General features: G+C 36.3%; 1 long non-coding RNA gene across 2 annotated transcripts; it reads left to right on the plus strand.

Moving 5' to 3' along the window:
* Positions 1–4,770: 4,770 nt before the first annotated feature.
* Positions 4,771–20,347, plus strand: LOC311436005. Of its 2 annotated transcripts, none has more exons than XR_014692530.1 (3): positions 4,771–5,107; positions 8,463–8,620; positions 10,645–20,347. It is a non-coding gene; the product is annotated as an uncharacterized lncRNA (long non-coding RNA). The 2 variants fall into 2 exon arrangements; XR_014692531.1 differs by lacking the exon at positions 4,771–5,107 and adding an exon at positions 7,129–7,476.
* Positions 20,348–24,274: the final 3,927 nt, after the last annotated feature.

Raw genomic sequence — 24,274 nt, forward strand, 5'->3', positions numbered from 1 at the left:
ATTCCACTGTAATCCAGTCCTCTTTTCATAATTCACTGCTTAGATTACTATTTTGTGAGGGAGAATAAAATACTAAGTTATAAAAAAAGAATTATGTTGTGGGTCTAGAAAATGTAAATCATTAAGCCTGGTGTTGTAGAGATTAGAAATGGAGATGTGATTAGAGTTTGAATGTTGTTATGCAAAAAAAAAAAAAAAAGAGCAAAGTAAAAAAAAAAAAAAAAAAAAAAAAGTGAGAAAAAGCATGAAACGTGTAGAGTAAGATACATCCTCAAGTGATTCTTCTTGAACAGTACTGCTCTAAGTGTCCCATATCAAAAAGCACTGCAACTTTACCTTTCCTGAGGTGAATTACATAGGTTGGTAAAGTTGTATGTTGTATGTTTTATGTTTTATTATTTGGAAATGCAAAGATCAGAGTTGCTACTATCAGTTACCTGGGCATTAAGTACAAATTACTTCATTGGCTTTGTAGAAATTCTAATAGGGATTACTATGAAGCCTTTGTTTTCACCCTTTAGAAAATGCTGATTGAGGCTACATGCGGTAACCAGTAATTTATTTTTTACAGTGCTTGTTATTTCAAAGATCTTTACAAACAAGCATTGCAGTGCAGGGAAATTCTAACCACTTTTTGAAGAGCATTTCTTTCTTTTTTTTTTTTTTTTTCCTTCTTCATGGAGGCAGTGAAGACTCTGAATTTATTTACAGGCTTGCTATTTATCAGGACTAAAATCTGAAATAATGATATGTTGTACAGAATGAAAGTTCCTCAAATTTCAGAAAGGAGATTGTTAGAAATATCAAATACTAGAAAAAGAATTTTTAGAGTTTAGAAAAAGAATTCATTTTTTCAATGTTATTGAATGAATGAAAACAGTTTGTCTTGAATTAAGTTTAATTTTAAAATCTTTATGATTTTAATACTGTATTTTCTCTTGGGAGTGGGTATCAATATTCATGTACCTCTGACCCTCATATTTTTCAGATTGCATACAATTTTGGTGTTTGGGCTTGTTTTCTAACAATGTGGTAGAAGTTTTCTAGCTATTCTAGGTTGCTTAAGAGAAGATGTATTCATTTCTTACAAAAAACTTCTATGATTTATGCTGTATGAAGATGCAATTAAATATTGGATTAACTTGAATTTCCAATGCAAAGAATCTTAGGATTTAAGGTGAAGATGTTAGCAACATTGGCAAAAAAAAATACAAGAAATAATAACAAATGCCCCAAAACAATGGGAAAGTTAAATTCTGAAGAAACTGAAATCTCTTTCCATTCATTCTGAGAGCAAATTGTCAAGGAGCTTCTAGCCAGAATGTGGAATAACTTCAGTTAAGATCATACAGAAACTCGCAAAATAATTGTACTGTAAACATCTTCAGTCATTCTTCAGCAGAAGTGAAACTCAAGTCCTGATGTTTTTCTGGGGAAGAGTCTGATTCTGCAATGACTGAAAAACAGTGCTGCAGAAGCAGACATTTAGCCTTGCTCCCATTTTTCAGTTTTCCTCTGTACTCATTTATCTTTCTCCCTCTGAAAGTAGAGATGAATTTGGAATACAGTCCACAAATGGCTTTCTAGCAAAACCCACCTTTTGAATAAGACAAAAAAGAGCTGGCTTGTGCAGGCTACAAGGTATGACAGTGAGAAGCTGTTTGAGCAGTGTAGGCTAGAGATCTTTATCAAATTTAATAGGAATATAGATCTATTTACAAATGCAGTAAGAACCTGCCAGTACTTGTAATTAAACTGAATATGCAAATGATATCACTACTATTCATTTTATACTGAAATGAGATATATTTAATAGTGCATTGAAGTGCAGTGAGATTTAGTAGAAAATAAAGAATCATATTGCATTCAATACAGTACATATGTCAGTGGCCCAGCCAATGGGACACAGGAAAAAGTTGAGCACCAACTAACAAAAATAGTCAATAAACTATAAAATGGAAAAAGAAGGAAAAAAATGACAAAATACTTGTGTACCAGCATTATTTTCTCTGTGGACCCAGACACTGAAGTAATTACAGAGAGAGAAAATTCTATTAAGCAAAGAATTGTCTTGTGCACTCTGATATTGCAGAAACCTGCGTATTTTACAGTTTTGGCATGCCCATAATTTAAGCCCCTCATTCTCTTTTTGTAATCTTGTTAAGCCGTATGTGCTCATCTTCCACTTTTAATTCATTTAATTTGGGTTATTGCATAATGGCAACAAATAAATAACAAATAACGTGGAATTGTGCCCATTATGTTTTGTTCCCATTTTACATATTTAGGGCCTTCTAGTGTCTGACTCTTTGCCAGGAGTAAATTCAATGCTCTTGTTTTAATTAATTATTTTTTTCCTGCTTTTTTTTGAAAGTAATTAAACAAGAATTATGCAGATTCACTATAGGATTCACTCTACCTTTCAGAACTTCTGTTTTTATTTAGAGCTGACATATCTCACCACTTATAAGTAATCATGATCTGTAGTGTGTTGTTTAGGCTTTGATTCAACATGCTTCATCTTAGTTTTCTTGCTGTTCTGAAATAAATTTGAGGATGAAGTACTATTAATAACTACTTTTCTGGTTGTCCATTCTACTTGTAGGTGACCTGGGTCCGGATGGGATTCATCCCCGGGTGCTGAAAGAGCTGGCGGACGTCATCGCGGAACCTCTTTCAATTATTTTTCAACGATCCTGGGAATTTGGAGAGGTCCCGGTAGACTGGAAGCTGGCAAATGTTGTGCCAATTTTCAAGAAGGGTCAGAAAGAAGACCCTAGCAATTGTCAGTGCCTGGTAAAATCATGGAGAAGTTGGTTCTCGGACTTATTGAGGCGCACCTGGGGGACAAAGCAGTCATTGGTCCCAGCCAGCATGGGTTTGTGAAGGGTAGGTCCTGCCTAACTAACCTGATTTCCTTTTATGATAAGATCACCCGTATGGTGGACCAAGGGAAACCAGCTGATGTGATTTTTTTGGACTTCAGCAAGGCTTTTGACACGGTTTCCCATAGGATCCTACTGGACAAAATGTCCACCATACAGCTAAATAAAAACATCATACGATGGGTGAGCAATTGGCTAACGGGCAGGGCCCAAAGGGTTATGGTAAATGGGGCTGTGTCAGGCTGGCGGGCGGTCACCAGTGGGGTCCCTCAAGGCTCCATTTTAGGGCCGGTACTTTTCAATATTTTTATAAATGATCTGGATGTAGGAATAGAGGGTATTTTGAGCAAGTTTGCTGATGACACCAAACTTGGAGGAGTTGTGGACTCAAATGAGGGCGTAAAGGCCTTACAGAGGGATCTGGACAGGTTGGAGAGCTGGGCGATCACCAACCGCATGAAGTTCAATAAGAGCAAGTGCCGGGTCCTGCACCTGGGATGGGGAAACCCTGGCTGCATGTACAGACTGGGCGATGAGACGCTGGAGAGCAGCCTAGAAGAGAGGGATCTGGGGGTCGTGGTAGACAGCAAGTTGAATATGAGCCAGCAGTGTGCCCTGGCAGCCAGGAGGGCCAATCGTGTCCTGGGGTGCATCAAGCATGGCATCGCTAGTAGGTCAAGGGAGGTGATTGTCCCACTCTACTCTGCGCTGGTGCGGCCTCACCTCAAGTACTGTGTGCAGTTCTGGGCACCACAGTATAAAAAGGACATGAAACTGTTGGAAAGTGTCCAGAGGAGGGCTACGAAGATGGTGAAAGGCCTTGAGGGGAAGACGTACGAGGAACGGCTGAGGTCACTGGGCCTGTTCAGCCTGGAGAAGAGGAGGCTGAGGGGAGACCTCATCACAGTCTACAACTTCCTCGTAAGGGGGTGTCAAGAGGCAGGAGACCTTTTCTCCATTAACACTAGTGACAGGACCCGCGGGAACGGGGTTAAGCTGAGGCAGGGGAAATTTAGGCTGGACGTCAGGAGGGGGTTCTTCACAGAGAGGGTGGTTGCACACTGGAACAGGCTCCCCAGGGAAGTGGTCACTGCACCGAGCCTGTCTGAATTTAAGAAGAGATTGGACTGTGCACTTAGGCACATGGTCTGAACTTTTGGGTAGACCTGTGCGGTGTCAAGAGTTGGACTTGAAGATCCTTAAGGGTCCCTTCCAACTCAGGATATTCTATGATTCTATGATTCTATGATTTCAGGTCAAGTGTTCAGTTTTTACAGTCCTTCAGCAGCTATCATCCCTTCTGCATTCTCTACAACTAACAACATCTCATAAAATGCCAGTGTTTGTGGTGTCAAGAAATGAGTAGAAACAAATCCAGAAGATAAAATTCTGTCCTGTTTAACCTGAACAAATGTTTTAAATATTGTTCAATTTATGCAGGAGTTACATTAATTTATTTTCCAGTTGACCTTAACAACAGTCCCTTAGGATGTGTGGGCAGATCCTTGCTGACTAGAATCTAATTCCATCAGTGTTCAACAAAAACCTGATGGACAGAAGCTGTATTTTGACATTCCTTTTTATTACAAGTCTGTTCGTGAGTGGCAGCATCCTGTTCTACATATGGTGACTGTTCTTAAACCTCACAATTGCCTAAAAAGCAACAAGAAAAAAGCCAGCTACAATAATTCTTGAAAGATCAAACAGAAATTTCAGGGAGGAATAAATGGTATAGACAATTGCCTTCCTGAACCTGTTCACCATTTTTTTCTTACTGGTGTATTTATTATTATTATCATTATTAAAGACAGAGAAATTCAACATAGATGTACTGGGTCTGGCTGGAATGTTAACTTTCCCGGCAGCAGCCCATACAGTGCCGTACTCTGTACTTGTAGCTGGAACAGCAGTGTTATCACACCAGTGTTGTGTCTACTGCTGAGCAGCAGTGGCACAGCATTGGGCCTTTCTCTAACCCTCCTAGGGGGTGGGCAAAAAGTGAGGAGAGAAACATCACCAGGGCAGCTGACCTAAACCAACCAAAGGGATATTCCATACCATGTGGTGTCACACTCAGCAATAAAAGGTGGAAACAGGAAGAAGAGGGGAGGGGTGGGCTCTCGTTGGGAAAACGTCGGTCCTCCTCTCGAACACCGGCTGCGTGCGTTGAGGCCTTGCTTCAAGGACGTGGTCAATCATCGCTCATTTGCGGGAAGTAGAGAGTAATTTCTTTCCTCTGCACTTCCATACAGCCTTCATTTATTTTGTTTGTTTGTTTTCCTCCCTTCTTTTTATTTTCCCTTTTCCCCTCCCTTTTCCCCTTTCCCTTTTTATTTCCCCTTAGTTAAATTGTTTAGTTCATGGTAGTCTTTATTTAATTATTATAATTATTTCCCTTTAATTAAATTATCCTTATCTCAACCCGTGAGTTGTTCTTTGCTTTACTTCTCCCCCTCCTCATCTAAAGGAGGGGGTGAGAGAGCGGTTGTGGGGTTTAGCTGCCCAGCATGGTAAAACCACCACAATAGAAAACAGAATTTCATTGTGGGACTCTAAAAGTGTTAAGATGTGAGAGGTTTGCAAGTATATCAGTCTTCAGCAATGTGCATTTTTTCTGTATGCCTATCTTAGGCCTACGCTAACTGTGTTAACCACGTTAAAACAGAAATGTATTGTGTCTAAAACACCAGCTGTTGATATTTGGTAGCCGCATGGGGAAATTTGAATGATTTGTAAAATCTCTCTAGTAAGATAAAGCAGCAGTTAAGAAAGCAAGGGCAATTCTGAACAAAAATGCAAATGTCTTATTTTTAATGGCAACTAACAGAGCTCTAGTTTCTCTTACCTCCATTGGTAAATGCAACTTTAATTAAACAATGCATACATTAGCTTCTGGCATTTTGAATCCTAGACAGTTGTAATGCTCAGAGCCACAGCAATGAGAGTTGAGTTGAGGAAGAAAATATTCAAGTAATGTGGTAAACTGAAAGGTGCAGTTCTCTTTGTCTAAACAATTTATGGAAAACAAAAAATCACCAAGCTAATGTCAAACAAAGTTCAGAGGAAATGTATTTTCTTCTTCCCTGAAAAAAAAACAACCACGTTGTCTGGATTTTTTTTTCAGTTTCTAGTCAGTGTTTGCTGTATTTGCTACATACTCCATCATATCCAATGTATGTTTATTTTCTCCATTTATAGGAGAAACCACTTTTCTTATTTATTCTATAATAAAGACCATAAAATATTGTACATTCTTGAAGAGAATTAATTAAAAATAGCTAAAACATACATTTTATTAAATTATTTTAAAATACCGTTACAGAAACAAACAAACACACACACACACAAAACAAACAAACAGAACAAACAAACAAACAAAAACAAAAACAAACAACCAAACCAAACCAAAACAAACAAACAAAAAAACCCACCAAACTAACCATGAACCACTAAATAAGGCAAGTTTGTTCATACTCTTTTAGAGAGAAAATTTTGCTTGGAATTGATAGGAGTATATTACATATAGTGGTTTTGCAATACCATTTTTTTTTTCCCAAGTTCTTCAAATGTTAGTCAGTAATATTACTAGTAAAACAGTGCAATGATTTCAAAACTGTGACTTTAGTTTCTGATTGGTAGTGAATATGACAAAAAGTGGTATGATTGCATGGATACTTTTTAAAAATGCCACATAGAAGAAGGCATTTGTTGATCCAGATTAATAAGAGAAGAAACAGGAAAAGGAAAAGAAAAAGAAAAAAGGAAAAAACAAAACAAAACAAACAAACAAACAAAAAAAAACAGTGTTCTGGTTCAGAGAAATTGTGCACTGTGGCTTGTCTGTGGTTTATGCCTCTCTGTTTTCATAAATTAATTTGTGCAATCAGTCCCTCTGACCTCAGGAACAATTCTCCTGTTTTTGTGAGGCATCTGAGCACTGATGCTGGGACTGAAAAACTTACTACAACTGGTAATTGATAAATTGCCCTCTAAGTAAACATAAACTGTGGATAACATTGAGTTATCTAGTTGAATGGCTAATTTATTTTGTAGCAGAGCCACATACACACCACTACACAGTAGAAGGAGAGGGAAACTTTTATGTTGCCTTTTTTTTTTTTTTTTTTAAAGTATTTTCTGCTCGTAAGGCTGGCAAATTGTTAAGGATTTCTGGATTTCTAACACCAAGTGTGAGAAGGAGACTGTGATGTTAGTTCCTCCTGTAATTCTGATCAGTTAACATCAAAACAAATTTAGAACACTTATGTATAGGTGGAAGGAAGGGATGACATATTAAGATTATAAATTGTTTTTGTAGATATAGAAAAGGAGAAGAAAAGATTTAAAAGACAAAGATAGAAAGGACCACCTGAAAAACTTAGCTCTGTCCTCTTGCCCATCCTTAGGTTAACCAAAAATACATTTATGTTCCTAAACATTTACTTCCTCCACGTTGCATATGCTTTTCAAATGCACTATGACAAACGTGACTGTAATTTTGGCACCAATACTGAAGCAGGACAGATCCCACATTCAAACAGCTGTTGATACAATTCAGTGCCCTGCAAGCATTACCTTTGAGATAAAAGAGGTAAGAGGTAATGGGGTGATGGGTAAGAGGTAATGGGTAAGGTTTTTAAGCTAAAACCCTCCTTCCAGGATCACTTATATTCTGCTGTTTTCTCTTAATTGTAAAAAGTGGAAGTGCTTTCAACCCATTTTAAATTGCATTTTGAAAATTTTCTCTGTGGAGGCCTGAAGAGCATCTTTGGTTTCTACTTTGTTATTGCAAGAAGCATTTATACTAGCACAACTATAGACCGCTGCTTGTCGTAAGAGAAATAATTCTACTCTCATCTTAATATTTACTACTTACAGTCCTTTGCAGACTTCTTCAGCTCCCCTTTCAAGTTACATTTCTGTAGACCAAAAAAAATTCAAGTTCTTTTAATGTATTTTTCAATAAAAGAATAAGTTCCTCAGGCATCTACTCATTGCATTTGTCCCATTCCAAGTTAAATTCACATTCCTTAAATAAAAGGGGACCAGAAATATATGTGATATTTTGAGTATTTTTACAATATTTTTACAATTTGGAAACTGATTCTGAGCTGATCAGCTTTAGTTCAATCATGTCTTTGTCCTTGTATTTGTTAAATAAAATTATTACCTCTAATTCTTTTCCTGTCATTTCATGTCATAAAAAAGGAATCACAAAAACATTTGTTTCACTATCACCCTCTAGAGTTTTTGTTTGTTTGTTTGTTTATTATTACTATTATTTTTTCTTCCCATAATTATAATAATTCCAAAAAAAAAAAAGTCAAAAAACAAAAAACATAATTTGTTCTTGACTTTGGTAAAGATATCATACTGATGCCACTGATGCTAGTGTATTACAGAGATAAAGATAAATGTACTAAGAGCTCAAATGTGTTATTTATCTTGCCTACTGTTATATATTACAAGTAACTTCGGAGATAAAATCAAGAATTCATGTAACTATAAAATGTCATAAATATTACGTATAAACATAACTGAGAATAATGTAATAAATTATATTCAATTGTTTTCTAGTGATCTGTTCCTTGTGGATTTAAGTATGTTGCCTGTGGCCATCCTGCATCATTAGAGGAATATACCCAGGGATTACGAGAATGACTGTACAATGTGCCTTGATTGAGCAAGACTGAACAATCAAGAATGGAACAGGAAAAGGCAGGAATTTGATGACAGTAAGTTGAGTTTCTGTTATACTTATCATTTGTCTTGCCAATTTAACAGAAAATGGAAAAAGAGAAGACAGTCCTCAAGGCAATATAATGGAAGCATAAGGCAGCCATCTATTCATACTCATTTCTGAAAGGACAAGCCAAACAAAACACAATGCAGTTACAGCAACTGTTAGAGTAAATGACATGGTATACATGGAAAATAAGATGTCAGTTTCTGGCTTAGGCTTTGACCATGTTTCCTTTGGGATCAACAGTTTGTTTGATGATACAGATAAAGTGGAAATGGGAGAGAGATCTAAAATATGTTCAGCTATGAAGTATTTGCTAGTCATGACTGCAGATTTCTTATTGCTACTGACAGAAATGCTATTAAATATATTGGTAACACTTTCCCTTTATTCCCTTGTCAAATACTGAACTTGGCTGTTTGAGCATTTCGTTTGATCATGGTTGTTTGATTCCCTTGGCCTGGAGATTATCCCGCTATAGAAACTAATACGAAAAAATCCAATCTTTATTTTTCAGAAAAGTACACCTCTGAATAGGCAAAGAGAGAGAAATTTTCTGTAAAGGGAGACTAGAAGACTGTTTAGGTCATGGTTCTATTTTGAGTAACATAAAGTAGGATTCAACCAATTCACAGGCTTTGTGCTGACCTTCTGTGCTGAGCTGAATTTTACCCAGGCAGTGGATTTCTTCAGTAGAAAGAATCAAGAGCAACAGTATAGTTTAATATTAAAAAACAAATTCAGATGCGATACAAGCAGTGGAACTTCCCCACTAAAATTCCAGTAGCTGAAATATCAGGTTTGAATTTAGCCTAAAGCACTGCAGTCTTTCTAGTGTCGCATGCTTCATGAATTTTTCTGGTGGTGGTGTGTTTCATACTCAGTCAGTTGTATAAAAAAATCCAGGAGTGCTAATTAGCTGAAGGTAATGGCAACAGAAAGTGTCACTAACAGTTAAAATATAGTCTGAAAATTTCAAAAAAATATTGAGTAAATCACCATACATAGTAAAATCAAGTCAGTCACTATAATAAACCAATGACAGGGCAGTGCACTGATGTATAGAAAATACCAAGCACAAAATATCACCAGTGATTAACTACCTATCATTGTACTACAGACCATAATTCACCTTCCTGAGAAAGCAGTTATGATAGGACATAATATAATAAAGTCATTCATCAGGTACCATTATAATGAGGAAAACTGACTCAAGTCTATGCAGCCAGTGCATCTTCTATCCCTTTTTTAGAAACAACTGTTTTTTATTCTGACTGCAGCCCTTTAAATGAAGTTTCCCTTCATTTTTGGAGACTATGCCTGTTGAAACCCAAATTATGCACAAAGCTTGTAACAGCAGTAGAATTTGTTCCATGCTTCTCTTGCAAATTTCAAGATAGTTTTGCTACTAACATTGTACTTTTTTCTAGTTTAATACATAACTCATCTTCAGCATTAATTATCAGAATCAAATGCTAACCACACTCCATTCACCAATTGTTTAACCTATTTGTTATGTTATTATTTGCTTTTTTTTTGTGTGTGTACATCATAAAGAAGTAATTTTGGGAAATGGATTCAGTAATATTTGTAATCATAATGCTGTAACTTTAATTTCTTCAGAAGGGAATGAATAACTGCTATATTATTTTTTAATTTACAAGCTGAAAATCTAGGGAGCACAATGAAGTAAAATGTTTTTTATCATTCAAAAATGAATGTATATAGATAGAATAGTAATGGTAAGGAAAAGATTAATCAATCAGGTGACACATAATAAAATTAACTTTAAATTTAATCTGAGGATAGTAAAGTCTATGTGATGTCTAAAGATGCAGTTTTGCAAGCTGTTACTACTGGGGCTGCATCAATTGTGTCAATAGCACAGCAAAACCAGGTGTCTTACACCTTCATTAATAGGAAGACAGAACATAAGTGACTAACATGCAGTGAATTTTATTTTATTTTATTTATTTATTTATTTGTGTGTGTGTGTATGCTGTCTGCAACACCTAGCACTTCCACTCATATACAACAGGGAGGTACACAGCAGATCACATTTTCAGTAAGAGACCAAAAGGAGCACATGAGATTCACCTTTCTGGTGCAGGAAGCTTCAGACCAACAAGGTAAGTGTGTGGCTTGGTTGGCCCTTTTCATGTTACCCTTACTTCATGTCTGGAGATTTACTATTTAAAAAATAATAACACAAAAACCTGTCACTACTAAAGTTTGGAGCATTTGTATCAGCTCTGAACAACTCAAGTTGGCTGAACTCAGTGCACTGACTCATTTAAAAACTAAATGCAGATCAGACAGCACTCTGTGGTACTCCAGCTGTCTGTGGAAATATTTTCACATGGTCTAAATAAGATTTGTAGCATTTTTGAATCTCATACAGAGACAGCCAGTGGCATAGCTGTGAAGGGCAAATTCCAGCTGTGATGTTCCTTCTCACTGATCTGCTCAGCAGTTCCTGGAGGAATGAGGTGTAAACTAACAGTGCTGTCACACTGCTGGGCATCACCAGACACGATGGGCAGTGCTCGCTTTTTATGTGACTTCTAGACACTGTCACAGCTTGGGGGCACCCAGTATTCACTGTTTCACAAGCTAGCACTGAAAATGTTGGGATGTAATTAAATCAAATGGCTGGTTCATGAGAGTAGTGGAAGAGGCTGCTGAACATTGACCAATCGGCTAAGAGAATAGTTGAGGTTGGGAGGATTAGTGTGGTGTGTCTTGAGTTATGTTAATGCATAAAGAATTCTTCTTCATTCTTCACTATGTGCTAGGATTTGCTGAAATTCAAAGCACCTGACTTCTCACTGGATTTGTACTGTTTTATTTTGTTTTGTTTAGGATGTAATAATTATCTTAAATAATGATTATTTTGGCAACATTGATTATGTGCCAGCTACTACAAAATTTCTGTATAGTTTTGTGTTTTGGTGTAGTGAGTGTTCCTACAGCCAATAATGACTTCAGCACTTAAATTAATTTATTTTACTTTTTCAGGAATTATATTTCTTTAATTATTCCTGGAAATCTCCCTGTGGTGGAATTTCTCTACCTAAGAGTAATGTTTTTATTACTCTTCTCACTTTAGTACACTCTTCCTGTATTTTTCTCCCATTCAGACTTGTAAAATCATATGCTTTTGGTCCTGAAGTTCAATAGAAGAGAAGGCATGGCTAGTGGGGGCTATTTTGCTCCCCTCAACAACTTAAAAATTGTCACTCTTCCATCTGGACAGCACTGATTTACTGATCAGTGCTATCTGATCAGGCCATCATCTTGCCTTTCTATAAAAAGCAATTGCTCTTGGCTCCTGCTGAATTACCAAAGGAGCTATATCAAATACTGTTGCACAGAGTACAAGTATCTATCACTAAAAACTCTGTGAGAGTTACTGAATTGTATTATGGTAGCAGTTCTCAGCTCCTGATGTGTTCCTGGGGCATGTGACCTATTGCTCCAAACAAGGACAATTTGCTAGCATGGGACTGTACAAATCAGAAGCCTCCACTGAACTGAACTGTGCTCCTCTAAAACAGTGTGTTCCCACTTCTTTCAGTTTTTATTTCTGTTATGGGACCACTAAGGTTAAAAGGATTCACACAAATCTTATGGCCTGTTTAGATTTCCACTGAAACTCAAAGTGGATCTTTAGTGCATGGTTAATCAATTGATTTAAATCAACTCTCTGTATGTCTGGTGTTTGGGATGGAGCTATTGCAAGCATTCTGGAAACAGCAACAGAGAAATCCTATTCTAGTTGCTGCTGAATGACTCCTTACAGCAGTGTGGAAACATGGTATTCTGGAGGTTTCATACCATTTCCCAACCTTTCAATTAGACCGGTACTGTTCACATCACTTTGGCTCTTGAGTAGGTATTTATTCTATGTGCAAGTTATTCATTCATTGTCTAAGTGTCCACAAAGTGCAGTTGTTCTATTTACTAAAACCAAGAAATATTTGCAGGTATTTGAAAACATGATATTTATAATACAGTGAGAAACAATTCAAGGACAAAATTCAGCAGAATAATTTGCTCTTCTCTCCTTACACTTTGTTATGCAGGCAGCTTCCAATTGTGCTCATGCACCCTGCTAGGCTATTCAAGTGCAAGCTGCCCTGGGTGTATATTGCATTCCTAAATTCTAGCAAGTGTGGAGAATATAAAGTGTTGCCTTCTACTTCTTTTGCAGCACTGATTGCACTCAGTCCACCATTTTAATATATATATGTATTTGTCTACCAAGGGTAATAGTATTCTGTTTTATTATTCATCTTGACAAAGCAATGTAGTGCTCTTGGAATATACCTGAATCCATCTTTTTCTCAAGGTTTAAGTTAAAAATAATCACGTCTTGCTACCTCCCCACCCCTAAATTTTGTATTTCACTCTTGGAAACTGCATTTCCTTACATGTGCTCATCTTACAATTTGACATATAGCCTGTAAGGTCTTCAAGATATTATATGTTGACAAATGAATTGAAGAGAAATTTCATTAAATGAATAAGAACAGTGGTGTGCATAGGGTAAGTTATTCCTCATTATGGAAGGAAATGTTTGATCTTTACAACAGATAAGCTTCATACAGCAGATAGGTAGATGGTGTGGAAGGTTATATTTCTGTGAAGCTCATTTGAGCTGTTTGGAGTTAAGTTGTCATGCAAAGCTTTATGTTAAGTATATCAGTAAGCTAAAGCTCAGATCTTTGTTATACAAAACCATAAGTGATAAATTCTAACAACCTGGTTTAAATAATAGATTTGTTTTAAGGTATTCCATATTTAGCTTTTGAAGTTGTTTTATATGGCTGAGTTGTGAAGATTTGTAGAACTCCACTGCTAGAACCTATGCCTCAAATAACCTTATTCTCATGATATTAAATAGATACTCAGTTAAACATAGGTTATCAGCAAGGCTGTTTTTCCTGAACCAGTCGTTGGTGGCTATTTGAGTTATGATTATTGACCTATAGTGAATCAAATATCTACAAATGACTCAGACACCCAGTAAAACTGTGGGAGAACAGTCTCATTCTCTGAGGGCATTTTTTCAATGCGTATATGTATTTAACATATCTGCCAGTATCATGTTTTGCATTAGCAATAACAAAAGGCACTCACACTGGGCACTGGTACTTTAAAAGATCTGCCCTTCTCAACAGCTCTACTCTTCTATTTTCCTATGTTTTCTTTTCCAATAGTCAGTATAAGCCCTGAAGACTCCCTACAAATATAATAAATGTGGACTATTTACATAGGAATTGGGCTGTTTAATTTCTCCTTTCTCCATTTGTACCTTTTGGAGAAAACCAAGGAAAAATGTGCACCACTTATATACACTTATTTAGAAGACTTTGAAAGCAGGTAGCCTTTCTTCTCTGTGGTATTCTTTTTTTCTGCCTTAAACATTCTTCTTTGAGCTCACTTACCAAAGGGTCCATCAGCTTCAGTTGTCTTGGCTTCTTTCTTGCCCCGCATTAGCCTTCTGTCCAATAATTAGGCCTTTCAAGCTTCATCCAGATTTGAAAGAGAATAATTTTAAAAGGAAAAAATCAAAAGGGAAACACTCAAACTGTCAGAGGATTTAATGCAATTCTCGAAAGCTTCATGCTTTTAAAAACCTCTCTAGCATTCATTTTTTTTAATTTTTTTTCCCCTCCAGAATGTTAATAAGGACAGCAGAACTGACAATAATTAAAAAAAAACCAAACTCATCTACTACATTTCTGTAGAATTACTTTAATAGTTACAGAAACATTTTTTTTTTCCCTTTGGAATTTGAGAACTTCTGGGAAGCAACCTCTCGTTAATTTGAAACTTTGGCTACAAATCCATCTTAAAACCTTTGATGCAGAGCTATCATAGTCTTTACCTTTCACTGTCTGAAATTCACCTTGAAAGCTAGTGCATCACACAACTCTGGCCTCAACTGTAATAAAGAATGTTAAGAAAAATCTGTAATGTGAATCCAGTCTAAGCTTGACTTTGAACAATCATCTCCATTTTCACTCTGTACCTATAGATTTCACTTTAACATATCTTAAAATGTTAAGTATACTCAAGTATACCTCAGGGAATCTTTTTTCTTATATCTTCCCAAATCATATACTAATTCTAGAAATTACTTGTCTATTGAAGACTGTTTTTTCCTCCAGTAGATTCACAGAAATTTGCTAGAGTTTGGTCTGACAAGGACCAGCCCTTATCCTGTCAGCTACAGAACTCTGTTTATTTGCTGGGTCTGAAAGAATGCTGGTCCATTTCACTCTGTACCTTGCCTGTATTTACTGCAAACAGGAATTGACAATATATAGCAAGCTTTCTAAATAAAACTTCAGTTGCAATATGTTATATACATATATATATATAAAAGAAAGGGATTTGTAGCTGCAGATTTTTGGTCACCATATAATATTTAAACAGCAGCCCCTCTAGTTGTAGCTCCAAAATTAAGCCCATTTAGAGTACATTTATTCTAAATAGAAAATGTCTTGTAGATGCAATTGTTCTGTTGCATAAAATCACATCCAAATTATTGTTATTCTGGGTGTAAGGTACTTTATAGAACTGCAGTTGTGTAATGAAGTGAAGATTAGTATACTGCACATGTGAGGCTTGTACTATAGTTGTAAAGAAAAATGACTTTCCTTGCATTCAGCCTAACATTTTGTAACAGAGTCATTTGCATTTATGTAGTCAGACCTAAACTGTGAAGGTTTTAGCATTTTGGAAAACGTGAACCCACAACTAAAACAGTGAAATTGATTGAGGTGTGCTGTATTGAGATTTATATCTGGGCAGTCCAAAATCCAGAGTTCCAGAAGAATGAAGTTTTTTTGTTTGTTTGTTTGTTTGTTTTTTAAGTGAAAGTACCACAATACTAAGTGGAAAAGACAGAAGTTGAAGAAAGACTTCAGTAGTCACATTTTCTCAGTAAAATGCGTAGTTTGGGATTACATACTGGGGAAATAATCTTCTGAGTGTTAGATTACTAAGAATTATTTAGCCTGTTCTATGTAGCAGAAAAATCTTTTAAACTAGGATTGAGATGCTTCTCTTATACTGTATTGCATTCACTGATGTATTCACTAAATGTGAATAAATCAGATGATGTGAATACATCATCTGATGAGCTAATCCTAGGGAACAGAACTGGTGGAATCTATTTTATATCAGTTCTCCCATCATTAAGTTGCACAATTCACATGTAAATCACAAGAAAATTCCATATAGGTGTTGCTTATTAATTACTCTATTTTGCTTTTTAAATAAAGATACGGGAGAACAGGCAAGGCACAGAAGATAAGTTCAAAATAAACCACTCATCATGCACAGTGACATATTGTTTAACATCTGAATATCAACTTAAACATGGACAGATATTGAGGTTATATTAGGAATAGTTCAACTGAAATAATACTAATCTCCTTTAGGTTGAAGAACACAAATCAACCTAAGAAAAAGAAAGAGCTGGATAGCAGCTGGAATAGAAAAATGTAGAATACAGGAGGAAAGGTACAGTTATAGTTAACCTGTTAAAACTGCTTAACATTGGACTAATTCTACTCCCAAAGAAGTTAGTGGGAATTTCACATCTGATTTTAGGAGGAACAATGAGGCGAAGTGGGTTAAAAGATCTGCAGAGATAGTCCTATACATCTTAAAATAATTTGAACTCTCAGTGATAGGCTGATTAGATTTTACACAGAGTTCTATATTAAAAATTTATTTAGATGTAAGAAAAATGACTTATTCTTTTAGAAGAATGAGTCTACAGTGGGTAGAAACCTTATAACAGCCCTAAAAGACAGTACAGACATATAAGTCATGCCTTTGCTCCTGCATTGTACATACAGAGCATGTTTGCTCCTGGGATTGATCTGAAGACAAAGAAAAGAATGCTAGTGTCACTACAGAGAACTGGGCTCAACCACTAAAATGCATCTCAAATAGCTTATCCACTGGCAATATCCATTTTGGGATGTACTTTTTCAGTCATGTAATCAAACAAGCTGGTTTCTGAACAAATAAATGTGATCAAAAAGACTTGTTTCCTTCTGGTAAAATCAGAAAGAAAATCAAGTGGTAGTTTTTTTGTTTGTTTGTTTGTTTGTTTATTTTTTAGAACAGAACAATATATTACTTATTAGGACTTCTGTTCCCTTCTTTCACAGCTCTATCAGTTGATCAGCACCTTTTGTGTAGATGGAGCGAGTAGACGGAAAGTAGAGAAAAAGCTTGGCTAAAGACAGTTCTGTTGTAGCTTAATCCTTAGATGAATGAGATGCATCATTGATGATGTCAAAGGGGCACATGGGCCCCTTCCATAAGCAGACACATCCCTCTTTGGTATCCTTTGCCTCTCATGGCAGTAATACTACTATTACTGCTATATTTTTCTCCTGATACTATTCTGGATGCTAATACAATAAAAAGAGATTCCAGAAGCAAAAGCTGGAGTGTTTGTTCCATTAGCTTTAAATAGGGAAAGAAGGGTGAAAAAAATCAGACGTATTCTGGGCTGCTGATGGAAAGTATTGCTTTGACTTTGTTAATTACACCAGTGGTTCTAAAAGATCATTTCATTCCAAAATATCTCTGTAGACTAATTAGAAAACAGGATTCTTAGGCAATGCAAAATTACTTTCATTTTGTTTCTGTCCTAGTTATCAGCTATCTTCTGTGACTTATTTTTCAGTCTTGAAGAAAGTTATTTTTCACTGGCTCTCAATTTTCCCCACAAATAAAAGTTATTGGCAAGAGAAATACACAGACTTGTCTGCAGAAATGAATTTTTGCTATATTATTCCCTGATGTTTTTGCAATCCTCTTTTTCTCTGGCTTCTATGATTTGACTATATTCTTGATATAACTGCATACTTTATTTTGACTTTCTGTAATTCTTACTGTTCTTGCCACCCCCACCCCACCCCTTCTTTTTTTGAGTGCCTTCTCTCCAGAAGTTTTCATCTAGGATAGTATATCTGACTCTTTCAGATGATTTGATACAGTTATCAACATGCCATTGAACACTGAAATTTGTTTTGTAACTACTGATGGTAAGTACTAATGATACTTAGCTTGGTCAGTAGGAAAACCTGTATCACTAGGGCATGGTACTGATTTCAGACGTTTATTGTTTTGAAATTTTAATGCCAATGATCCAATAAACGATACTGAGAACTAGTTCTGTTATCCACTGCATAAAGATAGGCTGGAGATACTAATTACTGGAAATTTGATCCTGTTGAAATGCTGCAGCTTGTTTGTTTTATCTTTGTGTGTGAAGCAAACATTCCTTCATCAGTATAGAATTTGTCAATATTTTATGGATTTTTTGTATTTTTTTCCTCTTTCTTAAAAGAGTGTTGTCAATGTTGCCTTTCTCTGGTCCCCACAGAAACCAATGGCGATATTGCCACTGGCTCAAAAATCAAAATCTCCCTTTCTATGTACCTTGAAGAAAAAATAATTCCTCTGATGACAAGCATCTTAAACCAGACATATTAATTTCAACTCATAGTTTCCCCCAAACAAAGCAAAACAAAATAAAATTTTGTAGTAAAAGACATCTTTAATGCAAAATCAAAAATCAGAAATTCTTATGAATGAATGGATTCAAACGGCACATTTGATGTTCTACAAAATGTATGTCACCTTACAAATATGCATTAAAGAGGTGTTGTGATGTATTTCAATCTTTCTGGAAAAGCAGTTTTTCTTTTTACCTCATATTACCTAGAAAATTAAAAAAAAAAACAAACACATAAATAATAATAAAAAATAACACCTAGTGGTTTTAGTACTTCAGTTTGTTAGCAAAGATGTCTCACTGCCAATGAATGCTAGTTTCAAAGCTAGATTATGAATTTGCATAAACATTAAGCAAATTGTGTAACAATTATAAAAAGACTCACTTTTAAAGAGCTCTTAATATATGATAAACAAATTCTCTCTAGATTTGGTCCACAAATTTGGATTTTTTTCATATTTTTTCCTATACAGTTAGAAAAAAAATAGAAATCTCTGCTACTATACGCTAATCCTGTGTAGTGGGTTTACGTGGCAAGGTTTTGGTAGCAGGGAGCCATAGGGGTGGTTTCTGTGAGAAAGATCTAGAAGCTGCCCCATGTTTGGGAAGGGCCCCATTGTTTTCCAGATCCGAGCCAATAAGCGATGTTGTTTTGTGCCTCTGTGAGAGCATATTTAAGACAGGGAAAAAAACGCTGCGCCAGACAGCAGCCGGGAGTGAGAAACAGCCTTGCAGGTGTCAAGGTCAGTGTAGAAGGAGGGGGAGAGGTGCTCCAGGCGCCGGAGCAGAAGTCCCCTGCGGCCTGTGGTGAGGACCATGGTGAAGCAGGATGTCCCCCTGCAGCCCATGGAGTACCACGGTGGAGCAGGGTTCCACGCTGCAGCCCGTGGAGGAGACCACGGTGGAGCAGGTGGCCCTGCACCGATGGAGGCTGCCGCCTGTGGAAGACCCCTGCCGGAGCAGATTCCGGGCCGGACCTGTAGCCCGTGGAGAGGAGACCACGCAGCAGCAGGTGACCTGGCAGGAGCTGCTGCCCGTCGGGGAGCCAGGTTGGAGCAGTTTTCTCCTGAGGGATGGACCCCGTGGTACGGACCCATATCTGGAGCAGTTCTGGAAGAGCTGCTGCCTGTGGGAAGCCCACGCCGGATCAGTTCATCAAGGACTGCATCCCGTGGGTGGGACCCCACAGCACAGGGGACGAGAGTGACCGAGAAGGAGCGGCAGAGAAGAAGTGCTGTAGACTGACCATAACCCCCATTCCCCCGTTCCCCTGCACCGCTCGGGGGGGGGGAGGAGGTGGAAGAGGGTGGATGGGGGGGAAGGTGCTTTTGGTTTCTTTCCTTTGTTTCTCACTTCTCTAGCTTATTAGTAATGAGCAATAAATCTTACTATCTTCTTATGCTGAGTCTGTTTTGCCCGTTACAATAATTATTGCGTGATTTTCTCGTCCTTATCTCAACCCTTGATCCCCTTTTCACATATTTTCTCCCCATTCCTCTTTGAGGAGGGGGAGTGAGAGAGCGGCTGTGGTGGAGCTCGGCTGCCCACTCGAGCAGAACCACGACATCCTGCTATCTTTAAGTTCACATAATTTATACCACTGGAATTACTCCTTTGGATCAGAGCATCTGTAAAGGCATCAGCTATTGAACAAAGCTGTTTCCATTACTTTCCCTGTGGAAGAAATTATTTTTTCTATTTACTCATACATTTGTTTGTTTCCATCTCTTCGGATCAGTGTGAGTGTATACTGTGATTTCTAAACTGGTGATTTCAAAACCAAGGGTGGTCTCATGCCTAAAGACCAATAAGATAGTACTGAGACATTAAGAATAGTGTAACATTCTCTGTTCAGTATAGTTTAATTACCTACTTAGGTAATTTTCCTTTAGGTGTGATTAGCAGTCAATAAACTGATTAACAATTCCAGATATATGTCTGTCCTTTATTTCATAGCCAACTTCAAACATATTTCCCTCCTGAAGTAAATTTTATGTTACTGACTTTTTTTTTTTTCCATTTAACTGGTTTTCTTTGCCTATTGATCCCTAAACAATCTATCTCTAACTTTTTTTTTATGATATATTCAGCTGAACAAGATGGAGAATGATTGACCCTCAAATCTGTGTAGTCATTTAAATATTGATAATACACCATGATCAAAAATATATTGTGTCTGAAAAGTTGAATAAACTCAGTGTTAGAAAGAAGCGAATGTTTATAATAAAGTGCAATCAAATTGTCATGGGACCAAATAGTAATAATTGAATGATAATTATTTTAATATGCTGCTTTGTAGTGACACCTGTGGTGTATAAATGTCCTACAGAAATTGTGTAAAATGCACATTTCACAGAGTATTGTTTCAACTATTGTTTATAATTTCACAGCTAATTGTACACATTCTACAGCATACAGGATGGAAAAAAAAAAAGAAAAAGAAAAAAACAATTCTCTAGAAAATTCATTTTTAGAATACCATCTGTAGGACTTCTGTGTTACTGCAATATTTGTTGACTTCCTAATGAATTCAAGTGGTTTTTGTAAAGATACTGAACTTTTATATAGAAAATACGGACTCAATAATAATGTGTATAACTTCCACTACTAATGTACATTAAGCATATAAAAATAAGACAAGTTGTAATTACTTCATTCTCTGTTGAAGTAGTGATTATTCAGGCAAAAAATACTTTCAGTAGTTGAGAAAAAGGTGATTCACAGATCACATTAGGAGACAGGACTTGGAGTGATACATTTATAAAATCCTTTCTATAACAATCTCTTGCTGTTTTAAATCTAATTCCTCAAGACACCAAATCTATACTGCATTTCAGTCAGAGATGGTGAGATCAAACGTTTTCTTCTCACAAGAACACAAAGTGGGGAAAATATCCACTTACATGTAGAAAATGAGTGATCTGGGGCTTTTTTTTTTTAAAAAAAAAAAAAAAAAAAAAAACTTTCACAAGCTTTTATAATCATAGAATAATGTATGGGTGGTTTCTTTTATTACTTGGCAGTTATTGATAGCAGACTTGTAATGTGAACCCCTCTTGTGCTGCTTGATAAGGTGGAGATGCTGCACATGAGAACAGGAACACTGACAAAAGAATTGCAGCATCTGTGTGACCACTGGCCAATCAACTTAGCTTTAAAGGTTCCTGAATTGGTTTGTGGGGCAAACAATGAAATATCAGACCTTTCTATTTATATCCTTGTTAGCTATGCACAGCTTCATCATCATCATTATTATTATTATTAGAAATTGCATCATGCAATGCCTTTTAGTTCTACCTATACTAATTTAGCTCTACCTCTATCAATAGCTCTACCTTAAAAGCAGTTTGACATTTGGGTTTCCCACTATTTCAGAGTGGTGACCTTATGTGGTGGCAGAAATGCTCCTTTCTCTCTGCAGATGGTGAGAAACCCTTGACCAGATTCCTCAGAGGGAACTTGTTCTCTCTGAATGTGTTGTCGATTCTCCAGTGCTGGGCAATGCTCGTACATCAGCATAGTCCAATAGCAAAGAAAACATTGTTATCTCTTATGTTACCTGTAATGTAATACAACTTTGTGTACTCTTAAGCTGGTTCAAGTGCATAGTAAAAGAGTTTGGCTTAACAGAAACAAACAAAAAAGCAAAACAACAACAAAAAGCACATAGCCACAACAGAAAAGAACAAATACAAAAAAAGAACCAAGCACATATTGAGCATTCTGACTTAAAATCCTGCCAATATGGGAGCATCCTGAGCCCTATCAATGCCTGTGTATCTGAATTGCTGAGTTATAATCTGCAAGGAAATGGATGTGGCTTTAGAATGGCAGAAGCTAATAAATGTAATTAATTCCTAAGTTATTTATTCTTGTGGTGGACATACTTCCTTCACAGTTTCAGCAAAGTGTCAGCTGGTCAGTTTCAGGTTACACTTTGGTGCATTTGGCATATTCATGTCAGTGAAAAGTACAGCCTCAGGAAAGTCTGCAAATGGAGAATGCAATTTAGTGACAGAAATACTATTTAATAAAGCAGAAGACATGGAAAGGAAGGTTCAAGAAAAGGTAATGATCTTTAGAAAGAGATCTCTAAAGTGATTTTCAACATAATTTGAAGAAAAGGTTGAGTAGTCTGAATTTATATAAACTGCATATTATTCCACTCTGTGTAGCGTGTATGTTACAAAAACTCTCTGGTCTCATCACTGTAAGTGAAAATTTTGTCACTGATTAGAGTGAGATCAAGAGTCCAACATGGACTCATTTACAGCTACAGTGAGACAGCAGATGCTCTCGTCCTTTCACCACCATACAACTCTCATCTGTCTGTGTGACCAAATTAATTCTGAAGAGTGCTTTGAAGCTCACATGCTTATCCAGAGATTATGCATGGCGGTGTTCTGGACAAATTCAATGAATATAATGCAGAACTCTTACCGCATGTGTAGAAAAACACTTAAAAATATTAGTAATGAAACATAGTTAAATATGATTTTCCAGATTTAATTTTCTAAAGACTAGTACAGATTATGTATAAAATTTTAAAAATTAAACATTTTAAATTATTTTTTATAAAAGTAAATATATAATTAATGCATTAACAATAACATTTAAATATTAGTGTTTTTTTTTTTTTTTTTTTTAAATTTGTAAATCATCAGGGAAAAAGTGAGAAAACACCTCTTTCAAATCCCTATCATGTCTGTGAGATTGTTTTGCTTCTATTAATACAAAAAACACAAAAAAATGAAAAGAGGCCATGAGATGTTATGTATCTGTTTTATAAAATCAAAGCTTTATAATATTCTATTAAGAAAAATAAGGTCTCAGGCCACTTTACCAAACAGTCAGAAATGCGTATAAAGTCAAAGCTGTATGTTTTTGATGTAATGTAAGAAAGACTCTGATTGTATGCCAGCAGGGTTACAGAGGGAGAACGTTTCTCCCTAGTTTCAAATAGAATCTATAAAGAAAAATGCTTTATGATAATGTCCTCTCAGACACCTCAACATCTCCTGGTACTTCCTCCTGTTATTTAAAAATAAACTGTAGGTGGGGAAGAATAAGCTTTAACTGGGGTATGTGGTGACAATGTTACTGTACATAGTACCTGATATGTTTTTGTGTGCCCAAATCCACTTGATTATGCAATTCTTTGCAGACAGACAAATAACATTTTCTTAAAATTTTAGTCACCCAAAGGAAGTGATGCTAGTATATGTTTTGAAGTGAGTGAAGAAAAAATAACAGTAGTTTTGTAAAATGCTAGGAAATTTGGTGTATTTGGGCTTATTTTATATTGTGTTTTTGATGACAAAACCAATTTTGAAGTACATAAGCAAATACATGGATCCAAACAAACTTGTTGAGGAAAAAAGGTGAAGAACGAATGTTTTAATGATAAAGGAAATACAGGGTTATAATGGACATATGAGAAATGCTCAAGCAATGTTCCAGCACATGGAAAAATAGGACTTAAAATTTACATTCAGTTTAATAAAACTGAATCAGTATATAAAAACATGTAATTGTGAAGTGTACAAAAATACTGTTTTCAGCAACATGGTTAGCCTTGTTTATCACAGACATACTGTAATATCAACAAATGACTGTGGAATTCGTAACACTTTATTCTTCTATTCTTCATATTTATTGGGATATAACTTTTGGAAGTGAGGCCATAAACGTTTTGTTTCCCTTTTCAAAGACATATCTTTGTATTTTATTCAATAGCTACACTGCCATTAAAACAGTGAAACATCCAATATCTGCAATGTATAGATGAGTATGTGCAATACGGTATGCAGCATGAATTATAATTTACCTAATCATGCAGCAAGCTGATTTTTATATCAAAGTAGAGGTAAGGTAAAGATTGAGCATATGCTAAACTCAAATTCAAGAAAAAATACATAACTGAAAGGGCAAGAAGAAAATCAGAGAAAAAGCATTACTTTAATAAAAACTGTCACATTGTAGTGGGTTTACGTGGCAAGGTTTTGGTAGCAGGGAGCCATAGGGGTGGTTTCTGTGAGAAAGATCTAGAAGCTGCCCCATGTTTGGGAAGGGCCCCATTGTTTTCCAGATCCG

Source organism: Aythya ferina, assembly GCF_964211825.1.
Source record: "Aythya ferina genome assembly, chromosome: 4".
NCBI lineage: Eukaryota > Metazoa > Chordata > Aves > Anseriformes > Anatidae > Aythya > Aythya ferina.